Source organism: Lycium barbarum, chromosome 7 (assembly GCF_019175385.1).
Source record: "Lycium barbarum isolate Lr01 chromosome 7, ASM1917538v2, whole genome shotgun sequence".
NCBI classification, from domain to species: Eukaryota; Viridiplantae; Streptophyta; class Magnoliopsida; order Solanales; family Solanaceae; genus Lycium; species Lycium barbarum.
Window position 1 is genome coordinate 87,438,933 of NC_083343.1, and position 12,014 is coordinate 87,450,946.

The window sequence follows — 12,014 nt, forward strand, 5'->3', positions numbered from 1 at the left end:
CATACTAGTCCCATTTGGGCGACAACATTTCCTATATAACATCATAGGCATCTATGCCACATCAAATGTACATGGGCCGACGTGGCCGACAAAATCATATACAAAACACGGGCCAATAAGGCCAGACATATCTAACCATATAAACGTGACTACGAGCCTCTAAGAAGAGTATAACATATCACATGAGCGGGACAGGATCCTGCTATGCCCATAATTATATACACAAAAGAATAAGTACCCAAAAGCTATGGCTCCGAAGAAAATGGAGCTTTGCTATGTAATCTCTAAATAAGCAGCTATGGATCAAGTCTGTCTCCCTGTGCACCTGCGGGCATGACGCAGCGTCCACAAACAAAAGGACGTCAGTACGAAGAAAGTACTGAGTATGTAAAGCATGATCAACATCGATATAGAAGCATAATGAACAACATGTGAAGTAGCATAGGAGGGGAGGCAATAATATCATCATCATGGCACATACTTGCTTTCCATTGAGACATTCCGTTTCTATTGCGTATCCGCATACATACATCCATATCCGTACTTAATTACCCTCATAATCATTTACATCTCATATACATAACATATTCGTACTCTTAATGATGTCATATACATAGCATATACACATATATACAGATATACATAGCATTCCCGACCATGAAGGTTCGGTGTTTGATACATACTTGGCCAACTAAGGCTCAAGGTTATATCTACCTGGCCCTACTAAGGCATCAGGGTTATCCGTACCATCTGCAGATGTGCGCGCGCGTTACGTAACCATATACATACATATTCATATATTCTACCCGGCGTTATAAGCTCGGGGTTTCATTATAGCACTTCATAGGCACACATAACTATAATAGCCCATAGGCACCTTTAGCATCATTATTATTATCATCATCATTTCTATCATCAGTATTATCGTCATCATTACTATCATCATCATTATTATCATCATTATTATCGTTACGTCAGCATTATAGGCTTACTCGTCGTGTGAGGAACGTAGTACACATCAAGGATCGCAGGCTCAGTAGCTTTTGAGAATAGAATCATATGGAGCACATCATGAGCTCATAGAAGGATAAATGATTGGCCAAAGAACCATGCCTTATGAAAGAAGGGTTAGCCTTACATACCTTTTCGTTGAACTATTCTACACTTGCACGTACTCCTCCGATGCTCACGTTTCTACCTTCATTAAGGTCATACTATCATTAGAATCGATAACTAGCACACATGGCTAAAGCTAGAGAATAATCGGGCAGCATCTCCTTTATTTGTACAACATTTTCCCATATCGTAATTCAACTCCCAAACGTCGACAATACATTCACAATATCATAACAATAGCCATTAATCATCCACATTATCTAGATTTCTCAATTTGCTCCTAGTTCACCCATATTCATGGTCATAACCCTCTACCTCGTCCATTCATATACAATGTCGATTTCATGATATTAACATCGTTTATAACACATTCATATCACAACACAACAATAAACATGATTCAATTCAAACTATTTCTCAAAAGGTCACTATTGATCATTCATGACCCATTTTACCATATTTTTCTACAATCCATGTATTTCAACTCTCCAATATCTTAAACAGCGTATAAATATCATGAATCTTACCTTAGATATTGTAGGAACGAGCCTTAGTTTATAATACTCCACTTGAGCAAAAACCCTAGTTTTCCTCCATTTGAATTTCTTGACTTGGATGATCTTTAATGGGTTTTTCTTACACTTGATTCACTTGATAACGTTGTTGATGACTAACAATCCTTGAAAACTTGTATAATAAATGTAGAGAGATGTTTTAGAGAGAAGGGGTGTGATGTAGAAGTGAAATGAAATAAGTCTTGGTCCCCTTATTTAATGACTTAAAAATCTGAGTTGAAGTGCACAGTGGTCGTAAACTTAGTTTACGGCCCGTATTCCAGTTTACGGACCATCCTTCGTGGTCGTGTTTATCCATAGCAGAATTAGAAACTCAGGCTGCAACATGGTGATTTACGACCATGATTTACAGGCCGTAAATCACTTTACGGTCCGTATTCCAGGTCGTATTTAACCATTGATCATCTAGCAGAAAGTTGAAGTCTCGAATGCCAAAATACGACAGGCCAGTTTACGGACCGTATACCATTTTACGGTCCGTATTTCACTTTACGACCGACTGGCCAGATTGCAAACCTGCAACATTTCACATTTCTTGACTCTTCATTCTAATCATCCACATCCATTTGCCTATCTTGCTCATCTCATACCTTGCCTTATCTTAGCCAACTTTCTCGTCTTGCATCAGATGCCTTTGAAATCTCGCCTAAGGTCGTCGAACGTCATTTCTTACTCATGGAACGTCATACACTCGTACTCATCACTAGTTCATTCACTTTCGTACGAACGGAAGATTTTCCGAGGTGTAACATGAAAACAACTACTTGATTAATTGTTTAAGACTGTTTAATGGACAATTGATAAATATATTTTACTCTGTCAAATCAGAAAATTTGATTAACCGAATAATTAATCAATTACGTCTCAATTTTACAATTTTTTAACTTTAATTGCATTTACCTTCAAAATGGCTAAAGTTGAAATTTTCAATCTCTTTTATGTGCTAAAAATGGTTAGAATTGAAAAGATTCATTAATTTCCACACCTTTAATTTGGCTACAATGGAAAGGACTAATTTTCTTGAAGTGGATCTAATTGAAATATTACTTAAGTCACTTTCTTTAAACTACAACAACATGTTCACAATTGGCCGGTTCTCTTTTTTCAGCCCCTTAAATCTACTAAATTGGGCCAGGCCCAATCCAATATAAATGGATCAACCCGGCCCACCATATGCATATATGCGTACAGGCTACCCAAACGTGACCCCCATTTGTCATTTTATTTGACAAGGGTTTCTAATGAAATCCCTAGTCGCCTCCTTCGTCATCTTCATGCCAAGAATGACAACAATGCCACGCATGCAGTCTGGGTTGGCCCATTTCGGGCAAGAGGAATTAATTCCCTTGCCCATTTCAACCACCATGTCACCACCGAGAAGAGGTAAACCCTATCCTATCTCTTAGTCTTTCTACATTTTTACGGTAAAACAAGGACGAATCTTAATGAAACTTGTCCTATTACTTGCTAAAAGTCACAATTTTTACTGGTTTATCTTGAAATACAAGGATTCACAAAAACATCCATCACAAAAAACCACAAGTCCCACATCGGTTGAAAACCAAAGTTTGGAATTTTTGGGGTTCTACATAAAAAAACTCCTTTTCTATCACTACACACGCACAAGTCTTGACTTACAAAAGAAAAAAAAACTCAAATTACCCAGGGATTTAGTAATTTGTTGAAGCCTCTAATTATTTGAGTTTTCCTAGTCTAAAATTTGGTTTTTATTTTGTCAATAGTCTCGGGTGGTGAAGCAAGGGCTTCAATTCCACCCTGGACAAAGGTTGCGCTTGAAAAAAGGTAATTTTTCTTCCTTTTAGTTATTTTTGTTATTTATCTGTGTTTAATTTTGCCTTGTGTGTTCATTTGGTTTGTTTGTTGTTTGATTAGTTTAGTATGTCTTTTTTTAGCTTGGGTTGGCACTAATTAGTTTAGTTATTGTTTAGATATTTCAGCTTAGAAGTCATATGTGTTAGGTTAGTTTAGTTATCAACTTGTTATATATGCAAGTTTAGTTTAAGTCTATGTTTAGTTGTTGTTTAGTTAAGCATGTGTCATATCATTTAGTTAGTCATTAGCATGTTTATAGGTTTGTTTAGTTAGAGTACTGTTTAACCATGTGCTTATTAGATACTGGTTAGTTTAATAGTTTATTTGGGTGTTGTTCATGTTTGGTTATGCTTAATCATGTATCATTAGTATTCATATGTGTTCAGTTATGCCCAAACTTCTGTTTACTCACATGCCCACTAGTTCAAACAATAGCATACCTATGTGTTTAACTGTTGCTACTGTATGTCTGTTAGAATAATCACTTAGTGGTAGTTTTCATATGGTTTTTTTACTTCTACTTAGTTACATGTTTGTTAGGCTAGACAATGGTATAGTCGCATGCTCAATTTTTGTTCAGTTATATTAGGCAAGTTTAGATATTGGCATGTTTGTATGTATTTGTGTTCAAATTTCTGTTCATTCACAGACTTGTTGAGTTTCCTTGGTTATTAGCAGATGCTATGTGCTTAGTGAATGTGACCCATATCCATTGGCATTATCTGTGTGGTCTAAGTGTCAGCAAGCATTGTGTCCCTATCTAACTACCCTCTACTTGGTTTAGTTGTGTGATTTAAATGATAGTCCTGCCTGGTTCAACTTGAACCTTACCTGTGTCTACATTCTATTTCGCCCCAATCAGTAATTTAACCATTAGAACAAATAATTATATGTTGTTTGGTCTGAATTAGTATGCATGTTTACCATGAGTCTGCTATGATACTTCAATGTTCATTCAGTCTAAAAACTGTCAAGTATGTTACTTTGTGTGTGATAGAAAGTAAGATAGACTAGGTGAATGGAAAATATAACTTAAATGATTATTTCTTATTTCAACATAACTAACCTAATTGTGCTAAGTGTAAATCTATTCAATCTATGTTAGAAAAGGTTGTATGCTCTTATTGAATTTGTATTAAGTTGTAAGGACATGTTTAAGTGTGTTGCTCCTTTTCTTGATTTAATGTTGTTACTGACTCTTCCTTTAAACTCTAAGAGTGTCAAAACATAGAATAAGGAAACTTGAGTTAGTATTATAGTCTACTGCAAAGAGGATGTCACTTGATTGTAAGAAGGTAAAGAGTGGCTATCCTAGGGATACAGAGGGCTTAGGAAAGACTTGGAGTCCACTCAGCCTAGTACTGGCTATCCTAGGCTGTTGGGGATCCTCCCTATTGAATTGGAACTCTATGGGACCATCCGTAAGGTTTGTTACTTAATGTTGTGTTGTGATATGTATGGAAAGGGAGAATAGATCACTAGATAAAATTGATTCATTAAGTTTAAGGTTTTGACAGTATTACTGTTAAGCTAGGTCTTGAGCTAAGGGAGTCTTGAATCACCAAAGGATAATTTGATAGATGAATAGACTATGAGCAACTTGAATGACTGTTTGTGGCATGAACGTTGTTACGGTTTGCATTTCGCGGGCGGGATTAGCGCTCGGAAAGTTACTTTCAACTTATTGGTGCTCTTTCGGACTTGTTTTTGAAAAAGAGTAGCCACCTAACTTTTAGGAAATTAGGAAAACCAAAGGTGAAGGGTTTATTCAAATACAGTGATAAAATCTTTGTAATCCAAAGTTCTAGGTAAGGGTTCTGAAGATCCCCTAGGGATGGTGTTAGGCACCCTAGTATTAAGGATACGTACTATACGGTTGACCTTCGAATTCCAGTGTATGATTATTTGCTTTAGTTGTTTATTTAGTGTTTACTTTCCACATTTTATAAAAGACTGTTAGTTATTGCATATCATTTAGGCTTTTTTTTGGGGGGAAAAGAATTTAATACATCTCCCTTATATATGGGTATTTTAGGTTCGGATTCATAATATCTTGGTAATAATAGCTTCCCTTTTATATATAAGGGTAACGGATTTCATTCACAAGAAAAAAGTGTAAAAGTGTTTCAATATATATAGTTGTGGTAAAATACTTTGCTTCTGTTCGGTCCGTATAACACGTTAGAACGCCTTATCTATGGCTTTCGTGCTTACGAACATTTCTTTATTTATTTGAATAGAACTAAATTTATAAAATGACTCATTTTAGTATTATGAATTTGTAGGCAAATGCGTCTATACAAAATTTATTATTATAATTACTATTATCTTTTATTGAGTTTTAAGACCCAAAATATGACACTTTGTTGAAAGGATTGCACTGCCCGCTTGGGCGTGGACCAAAATTTTGTATTTTTGTTTCCTTTTCTAAAAAATCAAATTAGGTTCAGTCCAAAAATCTTTTCCTACGTCGGCCTTGGCCCAAAAATTATTCATTAGTTCCTGGCAGGCTTTAGCCCAAAAAACTCTATTTCTATTATGAGGCTCGGCCCAAATCATTTAATTTGGATTTGGTTTTGGTACAGAAAATTAGTTTGATTGTGAAAAATTTATTACCACAGTTAGAGGCTAATCTGGTTTAAAAATATCATACCATTTGAAATCTTCTTTTCGTCCTTCTATTTTAGCTATGCAAAAGTGATTTTATTAGTTACCCATTAAAAAAAAGTCACGTTAAATCTGGGTTTTGAAAATCATTTGGGGACCTAAAGTCAACTAAACGGCATAAGCATTGTTGTCCTGAGATGGCTAGTTCATGCAATAAGGATTCCAATAAATGTGAGTGTTTTTACAATTATTTACAAGTCCAAATACAACAAACTTTCAAATAAAAGAAAGCATGAATAAATAAATAAATAAATAAAAAAGGGCAGGTTAGGGACGTACCGAGCCCCTAGTTGGCCATTTTCACCGATGGCTGGGCCTTCTATGTATCTAATATATATTAGCCTCCATTTCGTCTTCGCTGGACTCAATAATAATGAAAGAATCGCCAATTGGGCCTTGGCCCAACAGGTTGGCTTTGACTTGACCCAAATGGCCCATGCAGTGGAGGAGGGGAAAAGGAAAGAGGACTCGGTTAGAATTAATTCGCTGAACTTATCATACGCATATCCGAATACATATATATATAACACAACTACAAGGAAACATGTATGCATACTGTTTCAGGTCGTTGGGCCTTGAAAGCCCAAGATTGGATACAAAAGGGAAACATCCGAGCCCCCTTTAACTCATATTTCGGACTAAGTAGAACCTGCACTACTTTTTCTTAATGGGCTAGGCCCACCGATCCTTTAAATGAAAACTAAGTTAAAAGTCAAGGCTTAGTGAGATTCCTACCCCCTTTTCACCTATTTGATATATAAATCCTATGTATGACTAGCCCCTTACTCATATACACACAATATGCCTATGATATACACACATGATGTGTATATCCAGTGTATAACCTGTATATACCTTTCCCTCTTTTCCCTAGCCTATAAATTCTTTGTGTATATCTAGTCTCTAAGTCCTATCCCTAAAGTATATCGCCCAATGAATCACTTAGTTAAACCATGTATTTTTAGCAAAAAATCTATCTTATACTAAGGTCAAGGTGCACTTAGTTCAAGTAGAAATCTATTAGGAAGAATTTTCTCCTACTCAACCCTTATAATCTCAACCAATCAGTAACTCTTATGACTCATGTGGGACTAGATAAAACACATGTGCATATTTCATGAAACTAGACAATAACGGCACACAGTAGAACTTCACAGGCTTGAAAGGTTGAGTATTTTACAATCATGATCATAAAGAAGATTTAAGCACCAAGAATCAGCACATAGGATGGTTCTAATCTTTTCATAGGTCAAATGGATAAAATTGCATATTTGAAGATTGAGTTTAATAGATTCAGACAACTAGAATAATGTAGGAGTGCTAACAGAAATAAGGACATGTATAAAGAAAAAGGTGCAGGACTCCTATGCATCTGTTATACCCCGTATATTTATACGTCAAAAAATTCTTCGCAAGCAAGTCGACTCAAGTTAAAGGCGGAGTCATTTTCGGACACGAGATAGAAACCTTTAAATTTCAATTTTAAATTAGAACATGAATTAATTATAAATTTTATTTGGTGTCGAGATTTTATTGGACATTAGGAACTAATTAATTATGATTAAATTATTAAGTAGGGATTAGGGATTAATTAATTAATTATTTAATTTAATTTTTAAATTGTGGGCCCCACCCGTTTTAATTAAAAAAAACAACAATAAACAAATCAGCAAATTAATGTTGATGAGTCACAAACGAGGGACACGTGTAAAAATAAAGAGCACCATATATATATGCACTTGGGTGATGAGCAATTCAACAATTGAATTCATTTCACAAATTGAACTTAGAGGAAAAAAAAGGAGGGAGGTTCGGCCATGGCTGCTTTCAGCCATGGCAGTCCGTTATTAAAAAAAAAAAAAGGTTTTTGCATGCTTAGATTAAATTCCAAAGTGAATTACAAGTTCAGGGAGGTGATAGCAACATTGGATATTGAATCGACGAAGAAGAAATTGCGAAATTGGAGCAATTAAGAGTAGAAATTTCTCCGAGAAAATTAAGGTATGATTTTCTTGTTTTATGGTGTAATTTTGTTAAGAGTGTTGTAATGGGATTATTAAAATTGAATTGGACGAAATCAGAAGTAAGAAAATACATGAAATTGTTATTATGTGAAATCGTGGGTTGAAATGGATTTAGAATCGTTATGGGCTGAGTTGTGAGAATTTTATGTGTATATTGTTGTTGTTGGTATTTCTGTGTTGACAGGAGAATAATTGGAAATTCGGGTTAGGTGAATATATAGGGGAAATGCTGCCCGATTTCCGTTAAGTCCTTGAATAGTGAACAACCTTAAATGAGAAGTATAAGTTAAAGAATGAGTTCTATAAGCGATGGCCTACGTATTCACGAACTAGAAAATATAGTTACTGACGATAACGTTACTTTTATATTCAATAGGCTAAAGGGACGACGAAGCGAACGGTTTTGCGATTAGTCGTCAACTAAAGTTGTCCCTTCTTTCTTTTGACATGTCTTAGACTTAAGTGATGACTAATATGAACTTTGGGGTAATTCCATTCATAAGTTTTGAGTGATATTTATGATCCTTATTCACTTCTTGATATTACAATTCTCAAGTGATTGAGCCTTCCTCTTTAGTTTTTTGTACGTTGGGTAACTGTCGATACATAAGCTCCTACTCTCAGGAACTCTGTAATAACTAATGTCTAGACTTCTATAAATTGTTTCATGTGATCTTGATACACGTTTATGACTTCTAAGTCTCTTGATATATTCTATAACGACATTTGAGGGATACTTGATATGATTGTCGCTATTAATACTCAAGTGTTAACCTTTTCTTCTTATTCTGTTTGAGTCTTGATAATGATTTAAATTGCATATGGTTTCTCACTACTCTGCTCGTGCATGCCTCAATATGTCCTTCACCGAGTCCCGGGCCGGGTATGTTATCGTGCATAGTTTCACTACATTGTTCACCGAGTCCCTCACTAGAGGGCCGGGTACGGTATATATATATATGATGATGATATGATTACATGTTATGACGGCCAGGAGGGCATATGATGACTTTATTCACCGAGTCCCTCACTAGAGGGCCGGGTACTGTATATATGTATATGATATATGATATTGACATGCATGATTTATGTTTCAAAGGCAAGTGTTTTGGTATTCTGGACATTGTACTTGTTTCCTGTACTCCTTATTTCAGTTATGATCCTTTTTACCTTATTTCATGCTTTATATACTCAGTACATATTCCGTACTGACCCCCTTTCCTCGGGGGGCTGCGTTTTATGCCCGCAGGTATAGACAGTCGGTTTGGTGACCCTTCAGCATAGGACTTCTACTCAGCTGTCTTGGAGAGCTCCGTTGTTCCGGAGTTTAGGCCTTTGGTACAGATCTTATGATATGTATATATATATATATATATATATATATATATATATATGTTTATCCAGCAGTACGGCGGGGCCCTGTCCCGTCATATTTCGCTAGCGATACTCTTAGAGGTCTGTAGACATATGTGTGGGTTGTGTATAGGTTTTGTTCAGCTGTGTCTATACGATGTGCTGTGGTATGATATTCGTCTATAGTGGCAGCCTTGTCGGCATGCATATGATATTGAGATGTGATGGCAGCCTTGTCGGCTTACGTATTATTTGATATGATTAGTTGTGACTCTTCAGGTAACAGTGATCGGGAGGTATATATATATATATAATGATGTTACGAATTTTGGAGTTCCTTTATAAGTTTCCGTATTGTTGTAGTTTCAGTTTGGTTATATGTAACAGGTTGGTATACGGGTGCCCAGTTCGGGCACCAGTCGCGGCCTACGGGGTTGGGTCGTGACAGCATCATTGTTCAGATGAGGCAGAATCTATGCCTCTCTGAACTTTTGTACAAGTCTAAGGGAAAGACAATGACACAAAGGACCAAAATAACTCTTGTGATTTAGTATTTCTTAGTTTTCTAAGAGAACACTTATTACTAACAACTTCAAGTTGATCCACCTCCCTTAGAAAGAAAAAGCAGTCCACTTATTTAAACAACCAGTTTTTTTTCTTAGTTTCCAATGTTCCTTTAGACATCCAGACAAGTTAATTTCCCTCTTTCTATTTCAAACCTTTGATAAACTGGTGAAGTTTAAGGAGATCAATTCACTGCCTTGATAGAGATGCCCCCCCCCCCCCCCTCATGGGTTCATAGAATGTGCCATGACACCCTTCATTTGGAGGGAGGTACTATGAATTAAGCTATGCTTGGCTCTTCCCTACCCTCTCTTTGAGATAACTTTGAAAAGGCAATTCTATGCCATGTGGTTCATAATCTATTTAAGAACAATAACAACATCCTTAAACAACAACATTAGACCAACTCTGGTTTAGCACTTATTCACCATTTGACACAGAATCAGTGTTTACCTATTTCATCCTACAGTTCTAATCATGATATGAGTTTAGATACACCAACATTATAGAGAAAAAACTCACTAAACAGAGTACACCCTCATCTTCTCAATCCATGTTATACAACAATGCATAGTAAGGTCTAAAGGTAACCGTTCAAGTTCAAAGGCAAGAATTTCTACCAATATTACCTTAGCTAAAGTTTTCACTTCCCAGATTCAAGCTATGACCATGACAACAACATAGACAGCTCATCATAGAGGACTTTGACAAATTAGAACTCAAGATTCAAGCTCTGGTAGGTCCTGAAACTTATCAAATTGTGAGGGTTGAAATAGAACCCCAAAACTACTACAAAACCTAAGACCAACGATGTGGGACAAGTAGTTTTTCTAGATGCAAAACACTTAATTTATGAAATTAACAACTAGGATTTAAAGCAAACATGCATATATGGTCAGATTTGCTCCATTTTAGGTCAATCCAAACCAATACTTCATGAAACAATGACAATTAAGCCTTTAAAACTCATAAATAACAACATCACTACTAGGATCTGCAGTATTTGACTTAGAAAGTGAAAAAGGAGGTGGTTTTACCTTGTATAGGTGTTGTTTGGTAGAAATCGGATGAGAGAGATAGGTTGCATTAAATGCCTTGCCAAAACGAACCATGGCAAGGCCTGGAGGCACTGCAATGCTCTGAAACATTACCATTTTTGGCGAGAAGAGAGAAGCTTTTAGGTGCGGAGTAATTATGGTTTAGGGTTAAAGGGAAAGGGAGGAGAGAGGAAAGTGTAGTGGTGCATTTGGTATGAGGAAATGTGGGAAATGAGGAAAGAATGGGGTATTACCCCTCTTATTTGTGATTTAAGCCGGGTCATGCCTTGGTGTTGAGCTGGACTCGGTCCCTTTCACTTATTCACTGATGGGCTGATCTTTATACATGCATATATATGTGATATATATATATATATATTATATGTATATCCGTGTATATATGTGCATATGTATCGGATTTTGATGTTCGTTTTAATATATTACCATTGGTAAGAAGAAACTAATTAGCCTAGACTCTTAATCGTAATTAAAAATATAATTGAACAAATAAAGGTTTATTTTGCAAATATTGGCTGAATTGATCTTAACACGACCAAATTCGGGGTTGCGCGAGCACCTACCTTTCCCACCTCGGTAGGCGAACCCTCTATTCAATTAACAATCAATTAACAGGGATGAATCATTTAAACCAAGAGATTCTTAGAAATAGCAGCGGAACATCATAATATATTTAATAAACTCAAGATTCGATAAGATTACAACCCTCAATGATTACAAACTCGATTTGACTTCTCGTGACCTGGTCTAGACTAGTCCAAGAGCGACTAATGATTTATGATTTCCACTACATTCTAAGAATCAACCTCGGTCCCGGGGTGAAGTAG

At 36.1% G+C, this 12,014-nt stretch overlaps 1 long non-coding RNA gene across 1 annotated transcript; it reads left to right on the forward strand.

Annotated features, from left to right (window-relative positions):
• Positions 1-2,936: 2,936 nt before the first annotated feature.
• LOC132602315 (uncharacterized) lies at positions 2,937-10,780 on the forward strand. Its single transcript, XR_009567728.1, has 3 exons — positions 2,937-3,074; positions 3,434-3,494; positions 9,465-10,780. It is a non-coding gene; the product is annotated as an uncharacterized LOC132602315 (long non-coding RNA).
• The last annotated feature ends 1,234 nt before the right edge of the window (positions 10,781-12,014 follow it).